This window comes from Halichoerus grypus, chromosome 2, assembly GCF_964656455.1.
Source record: "Halichoerus grypus chromosome 2, mHalGry1.hap1.1, whole genome shotgun sequence".
NCBI lineage: Eukaryota > Metazoa > Chordata > Mammalia > Carnivora > Phocidae > Halichoerus > Halichoerus grypus.
This window is the reverse complement of record NC_135713.1, coordinates 194,052,795-194,070,203: the sequence shown is the minus strand read 5'-3', so window position 1 is coordinate 194,070,203 and position 17,409 is coordinate 194,052,795. Positions and strand designations below refer to the sequence as shown.

The window sequence follows — 17,409 nt, the reverse complement described above, 5'->3', positions numbered from 1 at the left end:
AATTAAATCAGTTATTTGCATAGTATTGCCATGGATCTGCATACACTGTAAATGTATTCAAATATTCTGTATCTCACAATAAAGTCTTTTTAATCTTGTTCTTCATTTCTCATGTTTCAAGAGGTCCTTTTTAATGGGCGCCCCTCTTATTTTTCATGATTTTTCTCTCTTCTGGCACAATTGCCTTGTGGCAAATTAGTTAAGCTGTGAAAATGTTTGCAGTGAAACTACCTAGAACCCATTTCATACATAATGTCTAGGGTTTTTACTTGTTCTTAGTGGAAGGAATAGGGAAAAGTGTATCCACTCTACCCTCCTGCTACTTATTTTTTTAAGGACTCTGATGGAGGGCTGTGCCATAAATTACTAATGAACATTTAGGTTGCTAATATAATTTTTTTTCACACTAAAAACAATGCTGCAATAAACAAGGGAGTCGACTGTTTGGGTATTTGCTTGTTTTTCATTTCTGTATCACCAGGGCTCAGCAGTGCCAAGCTAATAAACGTTTACTGAATGAATAAATGCATCATGACTAACATGCCTACTTCTTTACCTAGTGTGCACTTAATTGCTCCAAAGACTCTTACCACATCAACAGCAGACTTAAAACCTCAACAGTTAGAACTGATATTGTCTAAAAATGAGCTTATTAACTGATAAAGACCCGAGATATGCCTTCTCCGTCAGTATTTACATTTTATGGTGGAAAGAACTCAGCTTTCCAGGTATGGGTGCAAATAGGATTAGAAGAAATTCATCAAAATCCCAGGGTTAACTCAGCTTACAGGTGGTTTAAAATTTCTTAGTGTCGGGCACCTGGGTGGCTCAGTCAGTTAAGCGTCTGCCTTTGGCTCAGATCGTGATCCCAGGGTCCTGGGATCGAGTCCCAGGTCAGGCTCCCTGCTCAGCAGGGAGTCTGCTTCTCCCTCTCCCTCTTCCCCTGCTCGTGCTCTCTCAAATAAACAGAAATCTTTAAAAAAAAAAAAATTTCTTAGTGTCCTAAGTTTTCTACAAAGATCACATTCTATCTGAAAAGAACAAAACAAAAATCATTCTAAGGGTAGACAGAAGAGTTTTTAAAACTCAGTGACCTAAAGCTGTGGTCATTGGTGGGGAGGGGGTGTCTAGAGTCTCCATAAAAAAAAAAAAAAAATCATGCTGTCTGTCAATTAACTGGTAATCCTGGCTCTGCATTAATTTGGAAATAGAAGTGAAAGCGTAAGTGGGATGTGTTGCTTCACAAAAACACTGCGGCGTCTAAGGTGACAGGCCTGTGGGTGAGCAGCACGAGAATTTCACAGAGCAGTGCTCAGCATTGGCCAGATGAGTGAGCTACACAGGTGGCAGGCTAATGATAACAGAAGCTGACATTTACTGAGCCCATACTTCATATAAGGTACTGTTCTGGCTTTCCATGGAGCATTGGCCTCCTAGCACTTTTACAGATGAGAAGACAGAGGCAGACGGCCTCATGGGATTCCCCTCAGGCACACAGTAGCAAGCAAAGGAGCTAGGACTTAAAGCACAGGAAGTGTGGCTCCAGAACCCAAACTTTTAATTTCAAGGACATCAAAAAGGCCTCCTCTACCCTAAAAATCTTCCAGCTGTTTCTTGATAGGTCATGCTTGCCAAAAGCCGCATTAAGGCGTTTCTGTATGAAGAGAAGATGCAACTAATCTTGTCCATGGGAATTCAGTGTTGGCAAGTACATCCCTGTGACATTTCCCTGGTGGCTTGCCATTGATTTTTCACTCCTGCTACCTCTGGGACACACCCCATGATTTGCTCTCATTTTAAACTTTTTAAAAAGATTTTTAAGTAATATCTACACCCAACATGGGGCTTGAACTCACAACCCCCAGATCATGAGTCATATGCTCTACTGACTGAGCCCCGCCAGGAGCCCCTCATCTTGAACTTCTGACCATTATGAGACCTTTGCCTTTAGAACAGGTCCTGGCCGCTTCATCAGTCGTACGTCAATACCTTTTATAGTCCTATCCTTAGGTTCTGTTCTAGTTGCTTCTCGTGTTCATTTATATCTTTAGTCCCTGTGCTGGGGGCTGACAACACTAGAGATTTCTCTCTCTGGTTTTGGTCCTTGTCTAAACTTAGTATTCCTATAGAGGCGCATTAAGGCTGATTAGTATTTTCTCCAATAAATGCACATGAAAGCATAATTTCCTGGGCCAGAAAATAAGAATAGACTATGAAACTATTAAAAATGGAGGGGGATGAGGTGCCTGGGTGGCACAATTGGTTAGGTGTCGGACTTTTGGTTTTGGCTCAGGTCATGATCTCAGGGTCATGAGATCAAGCCACATGTCAGGTTCCATGCTCAGCACTGAGTCCGCTTGAGTTTCTCTCTTCCTCTTCCTCTGCCCCTCCCCCCCAATAATAAATAAATCTTAAAAAAAAAAATGGAGGGGATGACTTTTGGTGATGATGTTGGTTATGTGAGTGATATTCACGAAGTTCCAGACCTTTCACATATTGTCTTGTATATATAATCTTCACAGCCTTGGCCATGATTTTAGTTCCCTTTTACGGATAGAGAACACAAGGCTCAGGGAAGTTAAAAAGGTTACATAGCCAAGATTCAAATCCAGATCTGTCTGGTTTGCAAAGCTAGAGTTCTTTCCCCATTTCTATGCTGGTTGGACATTGTTGGAGGAATAAAAAAGAAAAAGTTGGGGGCTCCATATATTGTCTATATATATAAACATACTATAAGCCCATTACTGGGCATCATCTACCACTTTTTGGCTATTAGGTGACATTGGCTCACAAACTTTAGTTGATATTTTTACACACACACAGACACACACACACACATAATATATTTCTTGGAAAATATTTTGCCAAGAATCATTGGAAAAAAATGTCTAAACAAAATTGGTTTTTACTCTGCCCAGTGAATTAGAACACTAACTTCAGTGCATAATATTTCTTCTGTGCCTTCCAAATCCTTTTTGCAGAAAACTAAGTTAACATTTCACATTTGGAAAATTCATGATTTCCAATTCCATTTGGTCTTTCTGAGGCTTGAACTAAATTGTAGGAGTTGTACTTGTTTGCTCTAGGGCAGTGGTTCTCAAAGTGTGGTCTGTGGGCTCTGGGGATCTCTGAGTCCTTTCTGGGGGTGTCCACAAGACTATCTTTACAATACTACTAAAATGTTATTTGCCTTTTCTCTGTGTTGAAATCTGCACTGCTGTTACACAACAGCACTGGGTAAAAGTGCTGGTGCCACCGCATAAATCAGGGCAGTGGCACCAAAGTCTACTAGTATGAAAGGCCCATTGATTTAAGAGAATGAAAGACAGGCCACAGACTGGGAGAAAATATTTACAGAGCACACATCTGACAAAGGACTAGTATCTACAATATACAAAGAACTTAAACTCAACAATAATAAACAACACAATTTAAAAATGGGCAAAGACCTCAATAGACACCTCACCAAAGAAGATACACAGATAGAAAATAAGCATTGGAAGGGTGCCTGGCTGGCTCAGTCAGAAGAGCATGGGACATGAGGTGCTTGGGTGGCTCAGTCGTTAAGCGTCTGCCTTCAGCTCAGGTCATGATCCCAGCCAGGGTCCTGGGATCGAGCCCCGCATTGGGCTCCCTGCTCAGCGGGAAGCCTGCTTCTCCCTCTCCCAATCCCCCTGCTTGTGTTCCCTCTCTCGCTGTGTCTCTCTCTGTCAAATAAATAAATCTTTAAAAAAAAAAAAAAAAAAGAAGAGCATGGGACTGTTGATCTCAGGGTCATGAGTTCAAGCCCCGTGTTGGGTGTAGGGATTACTTAAATAAAACTTAAAAAAAAAAAAAAGCAGCATTGGAAAGATGCTCAACATCATATGTCATTAGGGAATCACAAATTAAAACAACAATCAGGTACTACTATATTTCTATTAAAATGGCTAAAGTAAAAAAAGACTGATAATACCAAATGCTGGTAAAGATGTACAACAGTAGGACTCTTATTCATTACTGGTGGGACTGTAAAATGGTAAAGCTGCTTTGGAAGATAGTCTGACAATCTCATACAAAGCGGAATATAGTCTTACTAGAGGATCCAGTGATCACACTCCTTGGTATTTACCCAAATGAGGTGAAAACGTATGTCCACACATAAACCTGCACGCAAGTATTTATAGCAGCTTTATTCATAATTTCCAAAAACTGAAAGCAACCAAGATGTCCTCAAAAGGTGAATAAATTGTCATATACTCAGTGGAATATTATTCAGCTATAAAAAGAAATGAGCTATCAAGCCATGAAAGGACATAAAGGAACATTAAATGCATATTTTTAAAGACGCCAGTCTGAAAAGGGTATATACTGTATGATTCCAACTGTAAGATAGTCTGGAAAAGGCAAAACTATAGAGATAGTAAAAAGATCACTGGTTACCAGAGGTTCAGGGGAAGAGGAGCAGGGGTGAATGGGGGGGGCACAATGATTTTTAGGGCAGTGAAATTATTCTGGATGATACTGTAACAGCAGATACATGACATCCATTTGTCAAAACCCAGAGAACTATACACCACGAAGAGTGAACCCTACTTTAAATGTGTGCTTTGGTTAATAAGATATCAATATAGGCTCATCAACTGTAACACATGTTAGATCACACAAATTCAATACATTAATCATAGAGGAAACTATGTGTGTGTGTGGGGGGGCGGGTAATATGGGAACCTGTACTATCTGCTCAATTTTGTTAACCTAAAACTGCCCTAAAAAATAGAGTCTGTTGGGTGTGTGACTCTTGATCCCAGAGTCTTGGGTTCGAGCCCCACGTTGGATATAGAGTTTACTTTAAAATACATAAAATCTAATAAATAAAGTCTGTTAAAGGAAAAAAAAAAGGTCCACTGATAGGTTTTCAGATCCCTCATTGTAACTAACCTTTAAGGAACTACCACTTGTCAAATTTAGGTTTGCAATCCAAGAATAATATCCATAATTATTTGAAAAAGCTGTTAAAATGCTTCCTTTTCCAGCTACGTATATGTGTGGGGCCAGCTTTGCTTCACAGACTTCCACTAAGGCAACAGATCAGGACAGATTGAAGGGGAAAGCAGATGAGAACGCACCTGTCCTCTATTAAGTCACCCAATCTAAAACAATCCCTTTCTCACAAAACTTTTTTTTTTTTAGAAAATGCTTTTTTTTTTTTTTTTAAAGATTTTATTTATTTATTTGACGGAGAGAGACACAGTGAGAGAGGGAACACAAGCTGGGGAGTGGGAGAGGGAGAAGCAGGCTTCCCGCTGAGCAGGGAGCCTGATGCGGGGCTCGATCCCAGGACCCTGGGATCATGACCTGAGCCGAAGGCAGACGCTTAATGTCTGAGCCACCCAGGCGCCCCAAAAAGCTGTTTTTCTTTTGAAATGCTATTTATGTCAACATGCAATGGGTTTTTTAACATTATTTTTAAGTAAATGGCGATTTTTAAAACGTCTCAGTTCTCCTTTCTTCTACAGGAAATACTGACAGATAAAAATCCACACACAGTAGCAAGGGGTCCGGAGACCAAAAAAGTTTGAGAACCCCTGCCTTGGGCCTATGTGGTTTAGTTAAACTTTAATTTGTAGGCTATTTTCTGGCCCATTTGGCAAGTGATGTACCAGTAACAACTGCATCTAATAGTTATCTACACAGAAGTTGCCAATCTCCAGAAAGTGGCCATCAGGCTGTCCGGGTGCTTGCAGGAAATATGTGTGCTAAGCGTATCTTTTTTTCAAGCGTGAATTTGGAATTTGTTCCATTTTCATTCTTCTGTTATCTTCCTTTAAAATGAAACATTTCAAGGAAGATAATAAAACATGAAGGTAAATAAAAAAACAGTGCAAGTCAAATTTGTGGTGTGGGAACATAAGGCTTGCTATTACAGCTTTTAATGGCAGCTAGTTTACAATAAACATCGGGCTTAGCCTGGTAGAAAACAGTCACAGACAGGAGGTAATTACTTGTCCATCTCCAAGCATCAGAAACTCTGGAGTCCCTCCAGTTGAATAATGCAGATCTGCCAACTGTCACTCATTTGGACTAACGCTTTTTTGTTGTTTTAATTAAATTGGGGGGAAGAAAAAAGAACATAAGATAAACCTCCCTCTGAAAGTGCTAAAATTCCATGAATGGATAAATCCATGACCATCCTTTAACACAGTCTTTATTCGCCTTGAGTAAATCACATAGACCCCCATCAACAGAGTCACAGAGGGGAATGGAATGGATGCCGTGTTAGGAAGGGCCCGTTGCCAGTAAATCTGAATATTACAGTGAGGTACTATAAACAGTAAGGGAAAAACAGCTAGATCCTCACACAGATAACGAGAATATAAATGGACCTTTTAATGAGCTTTGCATCATCACGTATGAAATAATAAATACACCCAAACAGAGATAAAAAGAGGAAAAGCAAAATTATGCAACATTTCTGTCGTTAAGATATGTGGGCGGCATGGCTCAAAATAGAAACCAAGCAGCTTTCCAAAGACGTGAAAGTTTTAGATAAAGAAAATATAATCGCTCTAATTCTTGTTTAATCCTGTTCCCTTCAGCTTTTGTCAGAAAATGTTACCCACCCCGGTTATCTGAGGACAGTGGCACTGTTCACGGAAATATACCTGGAAGAGATTCTTACAAGCCCATATTCTAAGGTTTTTACATTTAAAAAGAAAAGAACCGCGACAAAATTCAAGGTTACGTGTAGGGAGAAGAACCAAGATAGAAAGGACATACGCATTTTACATTAATCTCTAATATGCCTCAGGAATAGCTTACATTTATTTTTGCTGAATGAATACTTCGTATCAAAGGGTAATTTAGCATCAACTCTTAAATTGTTAAAAGCCTTCACTTGTTATAAACACCTTAGATTATTTGAAATCAAGGGCTCTCCATGTAAATGCTGCGTACTAGCCAAGGTGTTTTTTTTTCTTGAAATGAAAAATGAGGTTACGAGTAATTTTGATTTTTATTTGGATTATCATTTCATTGGCTAAAAGCTTGGCCTAGTGCTACAATGGAACCTTCCATTTTGTTTTCCAGTGAAGGAAAACATTTTCCTTCTACAGATGTGTACAGCAGAACCAGTCTATCCCATGGCAATGCTAATAAAATGCCTGACTTGTTCTGTGGTCCAAAAGAGTTTAAAAATAAATGATACCAGATCTTAGGAACTGTCATGATCTTTACTTTCAATTTCATTGTGAACATTTATGACGTATCACAGGTGCCAACCCCCCCCCAAAAATAATGTGGTCAGTGAGAAAATGAATAACATTTAAAAGAGAACTGAGGTACTATTTTTCCTTCTGGGACTGATGCTCACATTCGTCAGTTTGACCGGGTCTAGGGCAAACCTAAGCAGGAGGCTATTAGACCAACATTTTGTAAATCAAGACAACTCAATACTGAGTATGAAGAAATCTTAGGCTTCTCTAAAATGTTCACTCTGAAGGCTTACAGGTAAATAGAGCTTATGAAGGTGTGGGCTTTATTTGACCCCGAGAGTGTTTTTCTAAAAATTGAATTCCTTGTCAACATCACAGGTGGGGATATTTCATAAAAACAAACACAAACCTGCATTTCTGTCTTCTGGAACAACGGGAAGGTCTGGCAAGAGCTCCTGTGTCGTTGTGCCAAGGCATCAAAGGAGGAAGGCTAGCCAAGGGCGGTTCCCCTTCCAGAATCTCCCCAGCTCACCGTACTCACGTGCATTTCCTGCGTGGATACCTTTACGTGGAAGGCGGTTGTCAGTCAGCTGCTCTGGCTTCAGCTGAAAGTCAATGAAGACAAGACTGATCAGGCTCAGGTGTCCACTCCTCTGGGGCTCCTCCCTAGCCCTTCCAATAAAACTCTATCATGTATACAGTTGCAGAACCCAAATGGACCATTTTAGGGAGGCTTTTAAGGGTCTTCATCCCAGATTAGAATCACTTCAGAGTTACCATTGATCTGGAGATTTTCTGGGAAATAAGAGTCTAATCTAGGGTAGCTCAATTCAGAATGAGAATAATTCTGAGATCAAACAGGAAAAAGACCCACGATGGAAGTATTATTGAAATGTCTCTCTGGGGCACCTGGCTGGCTCATTGGGAGAGCATGGCACTCTTGATCTCCGGCTTGTGAGTGCAAGTGTGGAGTCTACTTTAAAAAAAAAAGGTCTCTCTGTATATAAGATGAGGTAGAGAAGAATAGCTGGATTCTGGGACCCACACTTCCTCTAACCAGCTGTGGGAACTTAGGTGAGTCACTTAACTCAGCCCCTGTTTCTTCACCTGTAAAAGGAAGGGGATGTTTCTGCATTCAGAGCCCAGGCTCTACGTTAGAATCACTGGGAGGATTTTTTAAAATACTGATGCCTAGGCCCCACCCCAGATCAACAGAATCTGATTCTCTGAGATGGGGGCCCAGGAATCAGTATTTTTCAGATGTTCCTCTCTATGATTCTGAGGCACAGAGAGGGAGACAATTCAGTATGATCTCTAAGGAGAGACGTGATCCGACATGATTGCCAAGGCTCCTTCCCATTCTCCAATTTCGTGGTCTCAAGGCTTGGTAGCAGGTGCCAGGAGAATAGCTGTTGCCCTATTAATTTCTCATTTATGTCAGATTACGGTCAAAACTATTCATTTCATACCAAAAGAAGAAGGAGAAGGAGAAGTAGATGGTGTGGTCATAGCTTTTCGTTTTCATTAAGCCATTAAACCCAAATTCGAACATCCACTCCCTTAAATTCACTCTCTACAACCACATTCAGGTATCACTTGTCCAAAGCACGCGGACTTAAATATCTTTATCTGGAGAAGGTATCCATACTGTTGTCATTTGAAAGATACCAAGACCTGCCCAGTATAATAAGGTAACTACCAGCCACAGGTTGCCCTGAACACCTGAAATGTCACTAGTCCCCTTTGAGATGCACTGGAAGTGAAAAACAGACACTCAGCTTTGCAGAGTTAGTACAAAAGATATAAAATATTTCATGAATAATTCTTATATGAATCACATGTTGAAATGATAATGTTTTAATAGAGTGGGTTTCATAAAATATTAAAATTAATTTTGCCTGTTTCTTTTTGCTTTTCTAAATATGATTACTAGAAATTTTTCAATTAGTTAGGTGGCTCCCATTATATTTCTATTAGTGCCGACTAAGAGATGTCCACTTTCGGAAACTTTGACGTTTCTAGCGTTCAAAAAAAAAAAGCTCCAGGGGCACCTAGGTGGCGCAGTGGGTTAAGCCTCCGACTCCTGGTTTGGGCTCAGGTCATGATCTCAGGGTGGTGATGGAGCCCCACTTGGGGCTCCGCGCTCAGCACAGAGTCTACTTGGGACTCTCTCTCTCTCTCCCTCTCCCTCTGCCCCTCCCCATTCATGCGCACTCTCTCTCTCAAATGAAAAATAAAATTTTAAAAAGCTCCTCAGAATGAATTCAGTTGGGGTTTGGAAAAACATTTAATTACTAGTCTTTACCACACAGGCTCCTATAAGGGGACTATTCTTAATAGAATTGACTGGAACTACCCAACCTTAGCTGGACCGGGATACTCAGTTCTTTACAGCAATTCTTTACACCAACAGGACACTTTTGAGCACCCAAATATGGCCCTTGGGAGAATCCTAGAGGAACACTGTGGGGAGAATGACGGGGAGGTTACTGGTCATTTCCCTTTCCTCCCGCCTCACATGAGGAACGTAACCTCAACCCGTCTGCCTGTTCATGAGGTTTCCCCCGTTCGCGCGCCCCTGCCCGCTCTGTGCATGAAACAGACACATGGTAAAGAATGAACTCAGTGAATGAGTGCATTTGGCGCGGGGGGTGGGGGGGATGGGGAGACACCACACATCTAAGCGTCCGCTCCCCCACCTTCGTTTTTCATCAGTGGTGTCTCAAATGCCTCAACCTGATTGTGTCTGCAGTCTTGAGGGATTTCCAGCCAAAAAGTCTCAGATTAGCAGTATCAGCCCCCGCCCTTGCCTTATCATGCAGCCACAATAGAGGCCAGGAGGGGAAACACGCACGCCTGGATGTTTGGAAACAGAGCCAGCTTGAAGTGCAGAGTAGGCAACTGTCCAGAATACGGGGATTCAGAGGGGCCAGGAGCACCCCGCACGCTAAGCACACGCTCTTCTCCTCAGCTGCCTGAAGCTGTCTGCACAAGGCTTCTGAGGCCCAGGTGCACCCCCACATGCCTCCCGTATAGCTTCACGGGGTACCTTTCAGATCAATTCGACTCAATGAGTATCGATTGACTGTGTGTGGCCGCCCTAAGCCGGAGCCCCAGTCCAGACAGGGAGGGAAAGCAATGTGTGGGAGGGGAAGGGACGGGGGAGGAGGGAGGGGAGGGGAGGAGGGAAGGCTGAGCGCGCTGACGACAGCCGTCCTGGAGCCCGCGGTCCAGCCAGCGTGGGGCGGGCGCGGTGAGACACGCTTCCGTCGGAAGGGACCTGGCCCCCGGCAGGCAGGCCACACCGAGGAGGGCCTCCAGCGATAGTGGAGGCACCGTGAGAACGTTTCTTTTCACTCCCTCATCTCCCCCTCTCCCTGTCCCCGGCCCACACCCACCTCTACTGTAGAACTTGCTCACGATCTTGTTTATTTTTCCTTCCTCCGCCCACAAGCACGAGGGCCAGGCCTTATTCCTCTGCGAGTCCCCAGAACCTGGCACGGCACTTGGCACTTAGCTTCATCAGCGTTTGCCGAGTGAATATGTGACTGCACCTCCCCGCCTCTTTGGGGGCAGCAGGAACGTCTGTCATCCTGCCCGTGGCACTGGGTTCCTCGGCCTCCAACTCTGCCTGTGGCTCTAAAGTCTGGAACACACGGTTCTGAAACAAAGATGAAGGAGAAGAGGCAGAGGGCAGGGCGGGGCATGCAGCTCCGGCCTCCCGTGTGCACACATACCTACTCATCGGCTGCCAGAATGTTCCTCTGCCCTTTCCCACGGCCGCGTGAGGCTGTTCGACCCCTGACCTCAGTAGGTTTCTAGGAGAAAAACCATTCTTATGACTTGTCTTGCTCTATTTTGTACCAAAATCAATAAAAAGCAGAGTACATCAAAACCTTACCCCCCCCAACAGATTACTGTACTTTATTTTTGGTGCGCCCCCCATTTGAAATTTTTAATAAGCATGCCATTTTCATGTGCATAATGGCCATTTGTATATATTTCGTTTTGTTTTGTTTTTTGTTTTTACAATTTTATTTATTTTTTTAAATATTCTTATTTATTTGACAGAGAGAGACACAGCGAGAGAGGGAACACAAGCAGGGGGAGTGGGAGAGAGAGAAGCAGGCTTCCCGCTGAGCAGGGAGCCTGATGCGGGGCTCCATCCCAGGACCCTGAGATCATGACCTGAGCCAAAGGCAGACGCTTAACAACTGAGCCACCCAGGCGCCCCCAATTTTTTTTTTATTTTTATACTTTAATTAACATATAATGTATTATTTGTTTCAGGGGTACAGGTCTGTGATTCATCAGTCTTACACAATTCACAGCACTCACCATAGCAAATACCCTCCCCGATGTCCATCACCCAGCCACTCCATCCCTCCCACTCCCCTCCACTCCAGCAACCCTCAGTTTGTTTCCTGAGATTAAGAGTCTCTTATGGTTTGTCTCCCTCTCTGGTTTCGTCTTGTTACATTTTTCGCCTCCCTTCCCCTATGATCCTCTGTCTTGTTTCTCAAATTCCTTATATCAGTGAAATCCAAAAAATGAAATCTTGCCATTTGCAACGACGTGGATGGAACTAGAGGGTATTATGCTAAGCGAAATAAGTCAATCAGAGAAAGACAAGTGTAAGATTACTGTACTTTCTAACAAACTGAGCCACCACAGTTTTTCCAGCACTTATGATATGCTGCAAATAAGTGGCTGGCACTCAGGAAGCCCAAGGTTCCAGCAACAGTTGTGTGGCCTTGGATAAGGAACACAGAGAGACTCTTTGTCTTCTGGTTTCTTCCGTGTATTAAAAGAGATAGTGGTATATTCAATGGTTATGAAGAAAGCTTAACATTCGTCTGCATGAAGCTCTTTGAAATGCATGAAGGGCACTACAGAGGATAAATTCAACACTTGCCCTAGTGTTCACTGAGAACCCTTGTCTGAACATTTATAAAATCTCCCCGCAGATGTGTATACACACACATACACGAATACATTTTAAATCGCCTCATTGCTTTTTAAAAATGTTAAGTAAACACACTGCAATGATTATAAGGCATCTGTAGTATGTCTCCAATGCAAGCCTGCCATGATAAGAGCTATTTGAGAAACTAAATCACATCAATGAAAGAATAGCAATGAGTCAATTGATGGAATATTGCATTAGCAATGGCCTCTGACCCCGCATGATGCCAACTGAATGCTTTTTCCTCTTTGTAATTTAATCATTTTTCAGTTAAATTAATTTCTTAAAATCCACTCAGATAAGCCGCCTATGTTAAACACACACACACACACACACACACACACACACCCTCCAGGTGTAGGTGAAATGGGAGACAAATGACACTTGCGTTGTGACGTTCTACCTCCGCTTTATTCCGGGAATGGACAGTATCCTGTTTCTTTTTTCCATGTCAGACAAGAATTTTCTATAACTTCTTCTTGCTGAAGAGTGATGTTGTCAAGGGGCCCCAAATACCTTAAGACAGAGACCCAGTCAACACCACACAAAACCATGAAAATGAAGCCAGAGAGGCCTTAGAGTGTGTCTGCTCTACACACTAACTGGCTGGGTATTTTTTTGTTTGGGTTTGTTTTTTTTTTAATACAAACTAACTGGCTCAGAAGGTGGCTTTGTACTGGTAGCAACCCTGAAGAGTGCTAACAAGCCCGCCCGCACGTTTGTGCTCAGGCTTGCTGGTAGAGCGTCTTCCACACACATCCAGGAATTTGAGAACGGAGCATGGTTAGGTCATGTTTTAAGAATGTTCTCTCATTATCCTGACTCAGAGGGCGCAGGGAGCCACAGAAAGGAGGTGGCACAGTGATACCTTCTGTTTTGTCTGGTTTTCAGGAAATGCCTTCCGCCGTATTGACGGCCGTAGACTGATGTCACTGAGGTTCGTTCCTTGCCATCTTTTTACAGGGCTAGAGCAAGGGCGCTTTTTCCTGATGACATTTGACAAACTGCGTGACCTGGGGGTTAAGCCTGTTGAGGGGAGAAGCCCCTCTAGGAGAGGTGAGAGGAACCAGAGGAGGGTCTAGCATGGAAAGAGAGGAGAAAAGCAATGATAAAAATCACAAGCCACAAAATTTGGGAAAATAGAAATCCAAGAGCTGTGGTTCGGCAAGGAACTCTGACCGTTAATGGGAAAGGCAGAGAGAGAGAGAGAGAGAAGGAAGAGGAAACGGAGGTGAAGAGCATGGAGGAAACGAGAGAAGAGAAGGAGAGGCGGAGGGGAGCAAGAGAGGAGGACAGGCAGGGGAGTAAAAGCAGCAAGACTCAGTGTATGACACAAATGCATCAGTAAGGGACATTATGAAGAAATGCACTGTGATGAGAGCCCAGAAGTAAAAAGTCAGGAGAGGCCACCCAATATGGCAAATCTGGTCATCCCAGTGTCCCGGAACTAGGAGAGGTTTCTTTGGTAATTCATGTTTAATCAGCGTGTCTCCTGCCAATGGACAAGCATGTGCTTGAAGGACATTTTGAAGTTTCCTCAAAGGCTGGGATAGGGATCATGAGGTCATCATTAGCAATTCTGGTGAGGAATCTCCTCACAGGTCCCCACATGATATATCACACACACACACACACACACAAACACACAGACGTACATGCACACTCAAAAACCATTCCATGGCTTTCCATTGTACTTAGAATAAAACCCAACCTCAACTCCTACAGCCTCCCCAGCCTCCTCTCACAGCAGCCTTGTGGCCATACCGGCTGCCTTGCAGTTCCCTGAACCCCCTGAGCTCTCTCTCACCTCAAGACTTTCCCAGTGTTGAGGTGCTTGGGGGGCATAATCGGTTAAACCCCCTACTCACAATCTCAGGGTGAGTCCCACATAAGGCTCCGGGCTCAGTGGGGAGTCTGCTTGAGATCCTCTCCCTCTACCCCTCCCTGTGCTCTAAATCAATAAATCAATAAATCAATGACTTTCCCAATGTTGTTTCCTCCTCCTGTGCTCCTTCTTCACCCTCAGAGAGCTGGCTCCTCTTCATCCTCTATGCCTCACCCGGAGAGGCCATCTTCAACCACTTTGTCTCAATAGGTTCCCACGCTCCCCGGTATTCCCTCACTACACACTATTAGTGTCTTGGCACTATCATTTGTCACTGTATATTTATTGATTTGTCTACCTGTAAATTGTCCTTGACACCTACCAAATATTTGTTGATTTTTTTATAGATTTTATTTATTTATTTGAGAGAGAGAGAGAGAGAGAGCACGAGTGGGAGGGAGGGGTAGAGGGAGAGCGAGAAGCAGACTCCCTGCCAAGCAGGGAGCCCGACATGGGGCTCCATCCCAGGACCCCAAGATCATGACCTGAGCCGAAGGCAGACGCTTAACCGACTGAGTCACTCAGGCGCACCAAATATTTGTTGATTAAGTGCACAAGTGGAATGTTCCAGATTCACTGATTTGGGATGCCCAGATTTGGGGACTGGTAGCAATCCCCAGCAACCCCTCTTTACTAAGTGTCTCCTCCTCCTCCCTGCTGCCCCACACCTCATTCCCACCTTGGCCTTGAAGCTGTTCCTGGCCACCCTCTAGTTAAAGGGGAGGCAAGCAGCTGTCTTTGGGTGGGGCAGATGCAATCAGAGGCCTCAAAGAGTTAAAGAAGGAAATTAGAGTTAGCAACTAATCTGATGTTCCTTCTGTATAATTAGAAAAACAGAAAGAACATCACAAAAGAGTCCTGAAGAGCAAAGAGCACAAAGGTTAGAAATGTTCTATGTTCAGGGATGAATGTTCCTCTGGGTGGTATGGTCCTCTGAGGGATCCCCACTCCATCCCTGTGCGTGCAGAGGCCATTCCTCACAGCAAAAGCTCCTTGGCTGCCACCATCAGGAAATAGGCGATGAGAAAGGAGACCACCTGCCCCCCAAACCAGCACTGCCCCTGCTCCTCTATCAAGCTGCCTTTGGGGTGTTGTTCTGCTCGCTCCCTCACTGGCTCTGTGCTTTTATCCAAACAAAATATGCTGGGGTAACATCCACTTCATAAAACTCCAGGAGTTGCTTAGCGTTCATGCTCCTCTGCCCTCGTGATGAGAAGAATTTTTTTTTTGGCCTGAGTATCGGTCCAGAAACATGTTTAAAGATCACGTGAGATCCTGATGCTGTCATAGCTTTCTGAAGCCTGGGTCTTGCTCAGAGCTCAATGATCAGTCCACAAATTAAACTCTTGGCCAAACATGTATGGCTCAAGTTTATCCAAAGTCCAAACAAATCAGATACTCCTTCTGGACAGAAGTCAAATTCTTTCCTTTGGTAACAACTGCTCAGAAATTTAGAAAAGTGGTATGTTTTATATCCTCAGAGTTCTCATAATCACATCCAATCTTGTCTAAAATGCATCAATTGCCATAATGAAAGGCTCTGAAAAGTCTGAGGCTTCCAAAACGGATAAAGAAATCAAAGCCTGTTTGAACTTTTGAGAAATATCTCAACACTGTAGGATCCAAAAACATTAATGAGTTTGCCCTCTCTTTGTAAAACAGCACAACAGGCCAGCTACAACTCCAAATGAGGAAAATTCTAAGGGATCTCCTAAAGGACATGCTTTTTTTTTTTTTTAATTAATTGTAGGGAGTTTGCCAATCTACTAGAGTCTGCTTTGTTCCACAAGAGAATCAGATCTCAGATATTTGACCTATGAAAGCCCAACAGGCATTACTAAATTTCATATAGTTCATGGATGACTGCAAGTCCCAAATCGGATACACCCTCACAATTAGGGATGAGGTCATAAAATGTCAGTCTCTGAAATTCAGGATAAAAAATATCAATATAAAATTAACCACCATGATGTCAGTAACATAGGATTAACATCTTAAAGAAATAACAAGCCTTTGGAGCAGTTTTGTCAATTTGTAGGTGATGTGCCCTGGTGTGTCCCGGCAAGGAGAAATAAATCTACATGATGTCAACAGTCGAGATAGCTACCATTCGCTGAGCAGCTACGACATGGCAGACGCGGTGCCAGAAACTTCATTTCATTAATCCTCCCAACAAGCTGGCAAGGAGGCTCTGACGATTCCCATTTTAACTATGAGGATTTTGAAGTGTGAGGGGGCTGAATGTTGTTCACTGTCACACAGCGAGTGTTACTGGTGGGATTCCAACCCTGCTCTTCTCAACTCCAAACTACGCTGTTAATGGCATGAGTGGAAGAGAAACGGTCCCGTGAAGGGAAGCAGCAAGTGAGTTAACTGAAACCAAGATGTAGGAAGGTCTCTGAATGCTTTGAGGTGAATAATCCAAATCAGTTATCCAGACTGAAACAACTCTGGAGGGAAGGGATGTGATTCCTTAAGGCCTCCTCAGCCTGCTAGAGAAATCCCTTAAGAACACTCAAGTCCCTTTGATTGAATTCAATATTCACTAAGGCTTCTGATCTTTAATTTGATCTCCTAGGGATGCCTTTTCCTCTGGTGGGGAAAGTACCTTATGCACATAACCAGGGCTGGTCAGTTACCAGTTATATTCTCTGAGATGAAATAATAACTTGGTCAGGTGGAGGGCATTTCGTCTCTGCTGAGTGGATCATTGGGAATCGTTCCTAAAAAGATTGGCTCCAAATGAACTGAAATGGCATATCTGATCCTACAAAATCAAGGACCCTGGGTCTTCAATGACCTCCCTCAAAATGTCCAGAGGGCTCACCTCGAAACAGCCTACCCAGCAATCCGGCCACCTTAAAGACAACTCTACAGGCCACTTTTCGTAAGTGACATTAAGAGACTATCACATTGCATGCTTTGTCTGGCCAAATATAGCTATGGGATAAATGCAGAATGTCAAAACAGCCCAAGGCATATTCAATAAGCCATTAGCCAGTTTCTAAAATTAATCAGATGGATCCCCCACATAGAGAGGTTCTGGAGGAGACCCCTGAGGCTTTAGAGGATCACCATGCCCACAGTCCCCTTCTCAGGAAAGCCACTCCTAGAGATCCTTTCTATAAACAAACTGCTGGTTCATGCCTTGCGCATTGAATTAAAGCACCATCTCCACATTGGCCTTAACTGATGAGAACAGAAACCCATCAGTCATGGCGCGGCCCAAGGTAAAACTGACTGAGGTGTATATAATAAGGGAGGCCAGCAGCTTCTGAGGCCATTTGGCAGGAGAGTTCCTGATTAGACAGTAACGAAGTGACCTAGTTAGACTCCTCTGTTAGGAAGAAGAAATATTAGGTGGA

The 17,409-nt window shown here is 43.3% G+C and overlaps 1 long non-coding RNA gene across 2 annotated transcripts in view; it reads right to left on the bottom strand.

Moving 5' to 3' along the window:
• LOC118550846 (uncharacterized) overlaps nt 1–10,788 on the bottom strand; it is a 31,217-nt gene extending 20,429 nt beyond the window's left edge. For both annotated transcript variants that reach the window (XR_013445159.1, XR_004924764.2), the window contains exons 1-2: nt 10,592–10,788; nt 7,603–7,798 (exon numbers count right to left, since the gene is read on the bottom strand). This is a non-coding gene — a long non-coding RNA (uncharacterized LOC118550846). The remainder of the gene's footprint in view (nt 1–7,602; nt 7,799–10,591) is intronic.
• Between the last annotated feature and the right edge of the window lie 6,621 nt (nt 10,789–17,409).